This window comes from Bubalus bubalis, chromosome 10, assembly GCF_019923935.1.
Source record: "Bubalus bubalis isolate 160015118507 breed Murrah chromosome 10, NDDB_SH_1, whole genome shotgun sequence".
Taxonomy (NCBI): Eukaryota; Metazoa; Chordata; class Mammalia; order Artiodactyla; family Bovidae; genus Bubalus; species Bubalus bubalis.
Genome location: NC_059166.1, coordinates 34702056 through 34716143, shown reverse-complemented (window position 1 = coordinate 34716143; position 14088 = coordinate 34702056). Strand labels below are relative to the sequence as shown.

Sequence of the window (14088 nt, the reverse complement as noted above, 5' to 3'; positions counted from 1 at the left end):
ATACATGCTGGCTAGCCCACATCCTGATCAAGTAATTATCTATTGAATGAACAAATGAATATATTGTATCAGGGAAGCCTGAGATTTCTTCAGTTAAATCCATTTTTAAAAAATCATAGGGATAATACTTTTATTCTTTCCCTGAGAAAGGTCATTCCAGTAAATCAGGTTTCTATTTGGATAATTCAGGCCTATGTAGTATCATCAAAATAATTCTAGTAAAAAACAGGAAACAGTACAATGTAAACATCTCTACTGCTGTTTTATTTAGTTGGAGGATTGAAGATTTGCAGCACAGATTTTCCAGCTCGATTCAATTTTTCTGCTCAAATTGACTAGAAAATTCTCATTTCATGCAATTACAGCACTTTATCACCTTTCATTATAAAATGTTTTCCTTTAGGAATAGACCATTTTTGAGAGCAAGTTTTCTGGATTGATTAAAATCTTGTAGTTAGCACTGCATCCTTTTGAAAATGGAATTTGAACAAAATCCAAGAACGGTTTAAAATTCAACTTCTTGCTATGGAGGATTTCATTATAAAACCCATCAAATAGTAACAATGTATCCAGTAAGAGTCCATGTTTCTATTCCTTATGTTATTTTTATCACCTGAAGACAACCATGCCTTAAATTTTGATGAAAATTCTAGTTCTTCCCACCCATGATTATCACTATTTGAAGTTAAGTGGTCATTTATGGTCCTCATTGCTTAGAGAGAAGGGGAGAGGCTCCTCCTCCTCCATGATGGCCTCTTCCTTTGCATCCAAAGCTCCTATTACTTATACCCTGGATGGTGAGTTCTTCACCACTCACATAGCAAACAGGAGCAGGATCTTCTCTGGAGATAATGTGAGACCCTGAGCCTTATCTCCTGGCTGCTCCATGAAGGTGGAACACTTACTAGACAAAGAAGTATCCATGAACTCCTGCTTCCTCCAATTTCCATGTTCCTGTCCCATCTGGGAGCACGACAGGATGGCTGTGCCCTTTGAGAAGGGAGCAGTCACTTTATCTCCCACCTGCAAACATGTTGGGAGGCTTATGCAGACATTGGTAGGGTAGTTCACACGATAGAGGCAGGATCACCTCAGGTGCCTTTGAGAGTGTTTGGTCACAGAAAATATGATACAATGTGAGCGTTTTTGTGCAGATAGAGAATTTTTCCAGGCCAAGGGAGGGAAGCTCAATTTAGAAGGTCTTCTTACCTGCCAGACTGAGGGAACACACAGCCTCCCTGAACCAGTGACAGGCAATCCACAGGAGGCTCAGAGCTGAGGAGTAGACAGTGAACTGCTCCTTTTCCTCTGGGGAGAGACATTTTTCAGAGAGATCGGGACCCTGAGGGAACCACTTTAATTCTGTGTAATTAGGGAGTGAGATAGACCACGGAAATTCAATTGAACAGTTGCTGTGTCTAAAAGCCAGGCTTTGAGCTATTATAGGAAACCTGGAAATGTTGGGATGCTGGCATTAAATGTCATCTAATGAGGAAATGACCATTCCAGCAGGACCAGCCTAAAATAGAAGAGGATCAGGGCAACGTGCAGGTGCCAGACAAACGGGAAAAAAAAGACTCAGACCAGACCAGGAAAAAGATAATTCCTTTAGCCATCTCTGACTAATGATTTTACTGATTCCCAATGAGGAGGAATTGAAAGTTAATAGAAAAACCACAGGATATTCAATTTGTAGTTTCAATGAATTGGCATACATATTCATGATTAAGTTACTTTTTAAATAAGTTTTCTGTAATTCTTGTTGTTTGTGAGAAGAATTAATGTATGTGTGTCTCCTTCCATGGGCTTCCCAGGTGGTGCAGTGGTAAAGAAGCCTACCTGCCAATGCAGGAGACGCAAGAGATGCAGGTTTGATCCCTGGGTCAGGAAGATCCCCTGAAGGAGGGCATAGCAATCCACTCCAGTATTCTTGTCTGGAAAATCCCATGGACCGAGGAGCTTGGTAGGTTACAGTTCATGGGGTCACAGAGTCTCAGTGACTGATCACAGAGTGATCAGAGTCTGAGTGACTGAGCACAGAGCGCACAGGGTGTCTCTCTCCACAGGTGTAAGGTAAGTGGAGGCATCTGAGCCAGATGGTCCCGCAGGTACTGAACCCAGTATAGAGGAGATGCAATAGAATCACAGACATCGGTACTGGCCTCGATGAAGCTGACAGACTGCTGGCCTCACCCAGCCTGGGTCCTCGGAGCTGCTCAGTGTTTCTCTCAGACATGATCACTATATAGCTCCTTCCACTCAGGGGCGTGGGCCAGAGGAGGCAGGGAAACGATGAAATCACAGGCAGTAATTAGCCACACCGTATTAGTTGATCAATTGAGGAAAAGTCATAAAGTTCAGTTCAGGTCACATTTGTACATTTTCTAAGGCAAGGTTTCTCTTGGCTGCACTTAGTCTTCACTGTGGGCTTCCCAGGTGGCTCTAGTGGTGAAGAACCTGCCTGCCAGTGCAGGTTCCCTGAGTTGGCAAGATCTTCTGGAGGAAGGCATGGCACCCCATTCCAATATTCTTACCTGGAGAATCCCATGGACAGAAGAGCCTGGCAGGCTATAGTCCATAGGGTCACACAGAGTTGGACACCACTGAAGCAACTTAGCACCCAGGTCTGCACAGTTCTCATTGTGGTACAGGGGCTTAGTTACCGCTTATGGGGTCTTAGTTCTCTGACAAGGGATAGAATTTGGACTCCCTGCTTTGGGAACATGGAGTCTTATCTACTGGACTGCCAGGGAAGTCCCCTGCTGCTGCTGCTGCTAAGTCACTTCAGTCGTGTCCGACTCTGTGCGACCCCATAGACAGCAGCCCATTAGGCTCCTCTGTCCCTGGGATTCTCCAGGCAAGAATACTGGAGTGGGTTGCCATTTCCTTCTCCAATGCATGAAAGTAAAAAGTGAAAGTGAAGTCGCTCAGTCGTGTCCGACTCTTAGCGACCTCATGGACTGCAGCCTACCAGGCTCCTCCGTCCATGGATTTTCCAGGCAGGAGTACTGGAGTGGGGTGCCATCGCCTTCTCCGGGGAAGTCCCCTAAGGTGAGGGTTTAAAGACTCATTGTTGTCAACTACAGATTCTGATTCAGTAAGAGGTCTGCAGCAGGGGCCCAGAAATTGCCTTCTCTCTAAGCATCTCAGATGAGCGTAATGCAGGGGGTCCATGGTCCACAGTTTGAGAAATGCTGCTTTGAGAAAACTCTAGATCTTGAGCTAAGCAGTTTGCAGATTTATATCAGAGTAAACAATTGAAATTTCACAGTGGCTATTTCCAGTCCAGGTGTGTACACATGAGCTGAGATAGCAGCTGTTGTCAATAAGAGTTTTGGGGCCCAATTGGCCTGTCACTCTTCAGGTTGCTGAAAGCATTTTCCACACTGTATAGTGATTTCCTTCTCAGAGATGCCAAGTAAGGATCTTATAAATATGGAAAGGGAAATATTTTCATGCAGATTAAAAATCATACCCCAAGTTCAGCCTCTCTAGCACTCCAAGTAAATCAATAAAAATAAAAACTAAAATATACAGAAAAGGACACCACTGGACAGTAAAAGAGGCAGTGGGAATAGTTGTGAAAATGTCAGCAAAATGCACTCCAGAAAAAGCAGTGCAGGCCTCCTGGGTGCAGTGGAAATTTGAAGACACACAGGACTCGGTTCTCTCTATGAGTAAGTACCTATTTCAGGCATTCAAATTAACACCATATATAAATGCTTAGTGTGTTACATTTTTTCTGAGTATATATTTACAATAGAAAAAAGTCTTTGGTGTGCTGGCTGAAATAAATCAAAGTTCTCAAGAGACCTTAAAAAGTGGAGGGCAGAATACTTTATGGAGATGACACTATTTGGAGCTTCCCTACCTTGGGGATCAGGACATATAGCCCTCTTGATCTCTACGTTTATGGTGGGTGTTTTTAAATTGGTGCATCCCTGAAAGAAGGCATTTCGAAGCTGATTTTGAAGTTCTTCTTCCACCTCCTCTAATATCATTATTGATAAGGCCAACTCTTGATGGTTATTGTAACTCTGACCTGGGTTAGCGAAATCTCTCCCACAACCCAAACCTCAGCTGTAATGGTGTGTTAGCTGACATTACTTAGTTTGAGCTTTATCTTCTTCAGTCACTGTTTGATGAAGATGCTGATAAACCATGAGGAACAAGACACAGAAAAAGTGAGACAAGTGGGAAATATATGTTGGTAAGATACAACAAATCCTGATTCCTGACTTTGTGGATCTTAATGGGGTATCTATGGTATCTCACTGACCCCCAACTTCACATCTACATTGAGGGAGCTCACTACTTCATATGCACCTTCTAGTAAGTAGAGCCTTAATAGATATTGTCGAAAAGTTACTATGTTTTGTTGGTGTTAGTCACTCAATTGTGTCTGACTCTTTGCAACCCCATGGACTGTAACTACCCCCACCCCACTCCTCTGTCCATGGAATTCTCCAGGAAAGAATACGGGAGTGAGTAGCCATTCCTTTCTCCACAGGATCTTCTTGATCCAAGGATCAAACCCAGGTCTCCTGCATTGCAGGCAGATTCTTTACTGTCTGAGCCACCAGGGAAGCCCCTGAAAGTTACTAATAGACTAACTGGGAAAGGAGTATGTCAAGGCTGTATATTGTCACCCTGCTTATTTAACTTATATGCAGAGTACATCATGTGAAATGCCAGGCTGGATGAAGCACAAGCTGGAATCAAGATTGCCGGGAGAAATATCAATAACCTCAGGTATGAAGATGATACCACTCTTATGGCAGAAAGCAAAGAAGAACTAAAAAGCCTCTTGATGAAAGTGAAAGAGGAGAGTGAAAAAGTTGACTTAAAACTCAACATTCAGAAAATGAAGATCATGGCATCTGGTCTCATCACTTCATGGCAATTAGATGGAAAACAGTGGAAACAGTGACAGACTTTATTTTGGGGGGCTAAAAAAAGGACTGGAAGAAGCACAAGCTGGAATCAAGATTTCCAGGAGAAATATCAATAACCTCAGATATGCAGATGACACCACCCTTATGGCAGAAAGTGAAGAGGAATTTAAAAACCTCTTGATGAAAGTCTAAGTGGAGAGTGAAAAAGTTGGCTTAAAGCTCAACATTCAGAAAATGAAGATCATGGCATCTGGTCCCATCACTTCATGGGAAATAGATGGGGAAACAGTGGAAACAGTGGCAGATTTTATTTTTTGGGGCTCCAAAATCACTGCAGATGGTGACTGCAGCCATGAAATTAAAAGACGCTTACTCCTTGGAAGGAAAGTTATGAGCAACCTAGATAGCATATTCAAAAGCAGAGACATTACTTTGCCAACAAAGGTCCATCTAGTCAAGGCTATGGTTTTTCCTGTGGTCATGTATGGATGTGAGAGTTGGACTGTGAAGAAGGCTGAGCACCGAAGAATTGATGCTTTTGAACTGTAATGCTGGAGAAGACTCTTGAGAGTCTCTTGGACTGCAAGGAGATCCAACCAGTCCATTCTGAAGGCGATCAGCTCTGGGATTTCTTTGGAAGGAATGATGCTAAAGCTGAAACTCCAGTACTTTGGCCACCTCATGCGAAGAGTTGACTCATTGGAAAAGACCCTGATGCTGGGAGGGATCGGGGGCAGGAGGAGAAGGGGACGACAGAAGATGAGATGGCTGGATGGCATCACTGACTCGATGGACATGAGTCTCAGTGAACTCCGGGAGTTTGTGATGGACAGGGAGGCCTGGCGTGCTGTGATTCATGGGGTCGCAGAGTCGGACATGACTGAGCGACTGAACTGAACTGTACTGAACTGAAAATGACTGCAACCATAAAATTAAAAGATGCTTGCTCCTTGGAAGAAAAGCTATGACCAACCTAGACAGCATATTAAAAAGCAGATACATTACTTTGCCAACAAAAGTCCATCTAGTCAAAGCTATGGTTTTTCCAGTAGTCATGTATGGATGTGAGAGTTGGATTACAATGAAAGTTGAGAACCAAAGAATCAATGCTTTTGAACTGTGATGTTGGAAAAGACTCTTGAGAGTCCCTTGGACTACAAGGAGATCCAACCAGTCCATCCTAAAGGAAATCAGTCCTGAATAATCCTAAAGGAAATTAGTCCTGAATATTCACTGGAAAGACTGATGCAGAAGCTGAAGCTCCAATACTTTGGCCACCTGATATGAAGAACTGATTCATTAGAGAAGACCCTGATGCTGGAAAAGATTGAAGGCAGGAGGAGAAGGGGACAATAGAGGATGAGATGATTGGATGGCATCACTGACTCGATGGACATGAGTTTGAGCAAACTTTGGGAGTTGGTGATGGGCAGGGAAGTCTGGGATGCTACAGTCCATGGGGTCACAAAGAGTCAGACACAACTGAGTGACTTTACTAGAACTATCAATATTAAGTAATAATAGAATTAAAACCTATCTTTCTTTTTAATTCATCTCATCTCAACCCTTGTGTGTTTTGTTTTTATTTTTTAATTGAAGTATAATTTCTTAACCTTTGTGTTTAAAGACAGTTCTCCTCTTTGGAGATCTTGTTTGATCTCTTACTCTACCACATGTACCTCAATCTCATGCCACCCCCTTCATTTGGGGCTGCCTCACCATGTGGCATGCAGAATGTTAGTTCCCCTACCAGATATTGAACCTGTGCCCCCTGCAGTGGAAGCATGGAGCCTTAACCACTGGACCTCCAGGGAAGTCCCCCATGCTCCCCCTTATTCTCTGTCCATGTAGACAGTCCATACATAGAGTATCCATGTTTAGGTGGTTGTGGTAAGCTTTTTGCTGGTGAACTGAGGGTAAAGAGAGAGGGAAGTAAAAGACACAAAACACAAAAGAGCATTCTTTTTGAGAAAAAACAAATCCCAAACCTGTGTTAAAATAACAGATCCTACTACTTATGTTTATGATGATTTTACATCACTTATTTTTTTGAGTTTGTGTCCTTACCTGTGAAATGTGAACAATACCTACTTCCATGGTTGTCCTAAAGATCAGATGAAATAATTAGGGTTGTTGGATTTAGCAAATAAAAATTAAGTTAATTTAACTATGCCCCATGCAATATACTAAAAATACTTTAAAATTATTGGGTATTTATCTGAAATGAAAATTTACCTTGTGTCCTATACTTTTTCTGATACCCCTAGAAATAATATGTGGCCATTTGTGAGTACTTTTCATGTGCCAGGGACCACTAGGTACTTCAATTACATTGGCCAGCATCCCAAAAATGGCTGAAAGCAGTTATTGCTAACCCCATTTTGCATACCGGATGTGGAAGTTTTCCAAAATAAAAAAACTAGTAAATAGCATAGTCAAGATCCAAATCCACTGTACCATGCTGCTTCTTTAGTTGATTGCAAGTGTTTTGAAATTGGAGAGTACGCAAGTGTTTTATTATCATAAAAATTCTCTCTGTTCCTGACTCCTCTCCTGGGTATAGCAAAAGGAATTATAGAAAGTGATGGGGATATGGAGATTAAGAGGTGCCATCAAGTGTAGGAAAAAGGCTGTATTTCCCTCTCAACTTTTAGGATGATGGTCTCTTGCCAGGAAATATGCTGTGTTTCTAGGGATACGAAGGCAAGAGTGTAGGGGCTCTGTAACAACATCACAGTGTATGATGCAACACTAGAGATTATCCACTGCCAAGCCCATGTCAGAGCAGGGATTTGTTGACTAGCTGGGCCTTAGAATAAATTAGTTATGTAAGCAACCATATTCACATTTTTACCTTCTTCAGCAGCTTTCAAATAACCAGAATATCCTAAATAATGGGTGTGTGTGTGCTAAGTCACTTCAACTGTGTCTGATTCTGTGCAATCCTATAGACTGTAGCTCTCCAGGCTCCTCTGTCCGTGGGATTCTCCAGGCAAGAATACTGGAGTGAGTGGGTTGCCATTTACTTCTCCAGGGGATCTTTCCAACTCAGGGATCAAATCCATGTCTCTTGCATTGCAGGTAGATTCTTACTCCTGGGCCACCCAGGAAGCCCCAGGGAAGGTGTCAGGAGTATTAAAATTACTGTAAAATACTAAATACAATTTGAAGGTGTGTATACTAGCTAGCAATGACTCAGATTTTTATTTTAATGCAGTCTGTACAAACAACGTGCTTGAGTTCCAAATGGGCTATAATTATTTTTTCCCAGTTTGGTCTTTCTAAACCCTAATTTTTCACTTAACAAATCTCCTTGTATGAGTCAAGAACAACAACCTTGCCTTTTGTGATTTCCAGCAAGCACAGCACAATTATCTAACAAATATATATCATGGCATGGATTGTTTTGCACCACATGCATAAGAAATTTATGGATTTAAATTTAATTTGAAAACACAATGAATCCAAGGTACTATTCTCAACACAGTTGGGTAGATGAAGATTAAAAAGTCCCACTCTATAAATTTAATCTGTCTGCAGGGTATATTATGCTGTTTTAAGTCAAAGAGTGTTCCAGAAAGAGACTAACAAAATTTCAAATAAGATGGGTAATTTTTTTTAATATCCCACTTCCAAAAGGAATTTAGAAAAGGGGCTTTTGCTCTCACATAGTACCTAGAAAAAAATCATTTGACCAATGACTTGGAAAAATTAACAGTGATTTCAGTACATCACAAAGGTCTTATCTTCTTTTTTTTTTTTTAAATTTTATTTTTTAAACTTTACATAATTGTATTAGTTTTGCCAAATATCAAAATGAATCTGCCACAGGTATACATGTGTTCCCCATCCTGAACCCTCCTCCCTCCTCCCTCCCCATTCCATCCCTCTGGGTCGTCCCAGTGCACCAGCCCCAAGCATCCAGTATCATGCATCGAACCTGGACTGGCAACTTGTTTCATACATGATATTTTACATGTTTCAATGCCATTCTCCCAAATCTTCCCACCCTCTCCCTCTCTCTCAGAGTCCATAAGACTGTTCTATACATCAGTGTCTCTTTTGCTGTCTCGTACACAGGGTTATTGTTACCATCTTTCTAAATTCCATATATCACAACCTGCTTTAGCATGCTTTAGTTGTGTTATAACTCATTCTGTCTGAATTACTTGTTAGATGGGAGATAAGATTATTTCTACTTTCTTAGTCCACATGATGATGAACTCTGATGATTTGAAACAGTTCACTATGGCAGAATGCCTTCTGTTGCCAGTGCTAAGAATCCTATTTAATGGCAAATTATAAAATCTCTGAGTAGCTCCCAGATGAAATAGTTTGTTTGTATTCTCCATAACAAATCCTTCCTTTGAAGTAACTGCTATTTCAGAGGAGACTGTAGGCATTAAAAAAATCTGGGTCACTCCTCATGCACTCCAGAAAGAAATCTATGATAGACAAGGCCTAAGGACCTATCTATAGCTACTGGGAACTGTGGGAAGTTGTGAATAAAGGAGGTGGGGGGTCCAGAGTGGCTTTCAGACTCTGACTCTCAGCACCAAGATTGCCAAATACTGAAAACCGTGGGTGGGAAAAAAGTGAAAAAGAGGTCTTTGTGCAAATGTATAATTAGAATGCTAATCTTATTCACACTAATAATGAGGATGTTCATATCAAGGAAAAGATGACAAAGGAATTGGTTTACATGGGAGGGTAATTAAAGCTCAGCAAATAATATTTTTTCCTTTAACATTGACCATTATTGAAGGAATAGTCACAGTAATGTCTTTTTGGTTAAAAATTTTTAAAATGTCGCACATTGATATTTATTAGGGCCAAAGATCATTCACAATATTTACCTTTGAAGGGTCAAGGATTCAAGTGGCAGAAAGCAAGAGGATTACTTTCTAGGTTATCAAGGTCACACAAGTACACACACAATTTCGGAGACTCTCTTGGTGCTTTTTGTTTTCTTTATGTTTCTTTTAATATTTTCTAGGTATAAGAAGCACATTGTATGGTGAGGCAGTATAAGTAAGAGTGCAGACACTGGAGCTAGAGTCATAGCTAGACTCTGCCAATTACTGCTTTGGGAACTTGGGGAAATTACCTCAATTCTCTGTGTCTCACCTATTCGTCTGTACATGGGGTTTAACATCAGAATATAATCAAAGTGCTGATCATACTCACAAAAACTGAATATTTCGACATTTGAATATAAATTGGGTGGTTGTGAACATTAAACCAGTTAATATAGTAAATTAACAGCATCTAGTATGCTAAAACCTTCAATAGCTATTGGCTGTTAATAGTTTTTACTTAGTGACTTAAAAAAAGACAAAAAAGGTTTAGTATTACTTGATGATGATGATGATTAGTGAAAATTGCCAAATTCATTTCTACCATTTAACAGATTCTGGATTGTTTCTCCAGATTGACATTTACCAACCTGGGTAACACCTCCAGTACTTACTGAGCATCTGCCCCCTGCCTCCTAAGCACATTGGCTGGTGCAGTGGGGCTCACTGAAGATGCTCTGAACTTGGGTGATACTGATTTATAGGTTTGGTAGGGCTGCCATAGCAAGGACCACAGATGGATGGTTTAAACAACAGAAATTTATTTCCTCACAGTTCTAGAGGCTAGAAGTTCAAGGTTGTGGTGTCCACAGGATTGGTTTCTTCTGAGGATCTTTTTCTTTGGCTTGTAGGTAGATGTCTTCTGATGGCTTCACATGATTTACCCTTTACCTATGTCTGTCTGTGATATCATCTCTTCCTTCAAACCTACTGGACTAAGACACACACACACACACGCCTCCTCATTCTACCTTAATTACTACATTGAAGGTTCTAGCTTTGAATAAGTCACATTCTGAGGTACCGAGGCTTGGGACTTCAATATAGGAATGGGAGAGGGCAGGGGGCACATTTCAGCTCATAACAAAGAGTTTTGCTTTCTAGGTGGAAGATGGAAGATAATGATGAAGGCACTGCAGTCGGCTGTCAGCAGATTCAGCTCAGTATTGCCTCGAGGTTTGGCATCAATCCTGTTCTCCCTCAGAGGATTTTATGAAGTTCTGGTTCAATAGCTCAAGTGACTGCTTGCATCATATTACTCTTTCTCTGACTTTTTGATACAGTTCTGACAATAACAGCATCTACCTTGTATACAGCAACTTACTACATGCCAAGCACTATGTGAAGTGTTTTATTTGTATTTCAGTTTCCTTCTTGATGACTCTAGGATCCACTTAATTCACTCTTAAGGCAATGTTACCTAAAAGAAACATGGTCAGCCATCACAATATAATTGTAAAATTACCATACTCATGACTAGAATTTCCTCAATACCGTAAGAGATTATATACAATATGTACAATTATGTGTATAAGATCTTCCATCTATTTATGTTTTTGTTTTTATTTTTTTGGCCACACGACATGGCATGTGGGATCTTAGTTCTCCAACCAGGAGTGAGACTCCGTGCTCCCTGCATTAGAAGCATGGAGTCTTAGCCACTGGACCACCTGGGAAGTCCCCTATCTATCTTTTTAAAGGCAATATTATTAAAAGCCCCTTTCCCTCCTATCCACTTTTCTAGTATCACCATATCTCTAGTCTCTCTCGTCTCCAAAATCCTGAAAATTTCTTCTCTTACCTTTGTCCTAGCATAGGCACATCTTAGTTATATTCCTCCTGATCTTCTATCCCAATTCTGCATCACAAAAGCTCTAGGGACAGCTATGACAATAACAGGCATTCCTTGGAAGATATGGGAGCAAAATGACCTAGAGGCCACTGGCAGAATCTCCTTTAGCAGATGAAGAAGGGACAGGCATTCTCAGGATGATAAATTGCTCCTCACGTGAGCATTGCCTTTCTCAATCCTGACACCAGCTCTGGGCTTGGTTCTATTCTTATCTCTGTTTTCAGATGAGTAAAATGAGGCTTAGAGAAATTAAAGAGCAAGGAAGTAGCAGACTCTGAACTTGAATGTAGGCCATCTTATTCCAAAGCCTACACCCTTCATCACTGCCCACATGGAAATTTAATGTGGCTGGTATGTTTGCCATTATTCTTGGCCACCCATCATTTGAATGTCCTTGCATCTGAGAATACTCCACATTATTTTGCTGAGTTCATGTGCTGTGATAGAAGGTGGCAGTGCCTATATCCACTTTTGCAGCATCCCTTTCAGCTAGGGCATGGCACATGCACTTGGCTCTGCCAGTCCTATGCCACTGCCTGCCCTCTACTTCCAACCCCATCAATGCCCCTAAAGTCACACAGATGTTGCTTTAGAAGCTAATGACATAAAGAAGCAGAAGCCATATATAACACACTCTGGGGACAGTGGCAGCTGCATATTTTATCTGCAGCTGGTAGTGTCTGAGGCACAAGCAGTGCTTGGCATCATCCCTGGATCAGGTTTACCTTGTGGTTTGGCAGGTGGCCCTGTCTGAATGTCCCCAAGCCTGCTTCTCTGGCTTACCCAGACATTCTGTGAGTCATCCAACACCACTGTAATGAATCCTCTTTCTGCCTAATTTAGCTAGATATAGTTTCTATTGCTTGTAAAGATGAACTCAAACTGATTTGAGTGCCAATGGAGCGTTTTTGTTTGTTTCCATCAAGCTACATTAGTCTCCAATTTCTTCCAAGAACATTCCTTGCCTTATCTTCCAAAGAACTTCTCTCTCACACTTGTTCCCAGGAACTAAAATTATGTCTATAAGGTTTCAACATGTGACCGAACCTGGCTTGACACTTGCTACTAGACCAACTAAGGTCGCTGCTTTCCCGACATCGCCTGGTCCTCACTCCCATGCATCAAGTGCCCACTGCAGATACAACTGTAAAGATACAGAATACGAAAGAGTGCAAAACCCAGAGCTCACTGTCAGGAACAGAGAGCTTGGTCCTGTCAATGAGACACATGCACCGACTGAATTCTGTAGCATCCCCTTCCTCTGCTATCTCCTTTCCAATTTTCTTTTCATAGATTTTGAATGTGCCAAACCATAAATCCCACTTGATGTTTTTTATATTACAATCACGGTGAAAATATTTATGAGAGAGTCAAGACACTTTTGGTGACAGTGACTGAAATCTGGCTCATGCCAACTTAGGAATTCTGTGACTCCTGAGGATGAATATGGCTTCAGGCATGGCTAAATCCAGGTGCTCCAACTGTATAACCAGGGCTTGGGCTTCCCTGGTGACTCAGACAGTAAAGAGTCCGCCTGCAATGGAAGATACCTGGGTTTGATCCCTGGGTTGGGAAGAGTGCCTGGAGAAGGGAATGGCAACCCACTCCAATATTCTTGATTGGCAGAATTCCATGGACAGAGGAGCCTGGCCAGCTACAGCCCATCGGGTCGCAAAGAGTCGGACACAACGGAGCAATTTTTTTTTTTCCTTCTTCTTCTTTTCTCTGTCATTTCCTCCCTTAATGGGTCTCTCTACTTGTCAAGCAAGATGGTTATCTGCCTGTGCTTAGATGCTCAGTAATGTCTATAGCCCCAGACAGTTTAACGACAAAACTGTCTATAGCCTGTTAAACTGTAAAACTGTCTATGGACTGTGTAACTGTTTAACTGTCTGTAGCCCCAGACAGTTTAATGACAAAAGTATAAAGAGTGTTTTCCCCAAACTCTGAAATACACCTTTCTGGGGAGGATTCTGATGAGCTAGCCCATGTTTGTGGTGGAAGAGGGTGGAGTGCCATAGTGGACAGATTTACGGGGTCAGCATACTGAATTTGGCACGTAAATCTCAGTGCAGCAGTCTTACCCCTGGGGAATGACTGCTGACAAGAGAGCTGTCTAGCTCCTGCTTTGTGTGGTGGCAGGACTGTGGATATGTAAACAAATAGGGAAAATCTTTCGGGGGAGGGGGGGCTGAGTACTATGAAGGGAATAAAGGAGAAGGATGTCTTGGAGCAGGATTGGCTTAATCCATTACTTCAATCATATCACTTAAGCAGAGAAGGCACCAAGCCAAAATCTCATTTTGTTGCTATTTTTCTAAAGATGACTTTGAATGACTGATCTTTTAGAGCACACAGTGGTCTCTTCTAAGATGGAAATATTTTAGAAGATAATATGAAATGAATCTGAAAAGAATCATTATCAGTGACTTAATTAAGGAACTAGTCAGTATCACTTAATAAACAATAAGGTAGAAATGCCTTA

At 41.5% G+C, this 14088-nt stretch overlaps 1 long non-coding RNA gene across 1 annotated transcript in view; it reads left to right on the top strand.

The window, feature by feature from the left end:
• The window catches only part of LOC123464607, a 48706-nt gene extending 35561 nt beyond the window's left edge, over positions 1-13145 (top strand). The window contains exon 3 of the long non-coding RNA XR_006639639.1: positions 10856-13145. This is a non-coding gene — a long non-coding RNA (uncharacterized LOC123464607). The remainder of the gene's footprint in view (positions 1-10855) is intronic.
• The last annotated feature ends 943 nt before the right edge of the window (positions 13146-14088 follow it).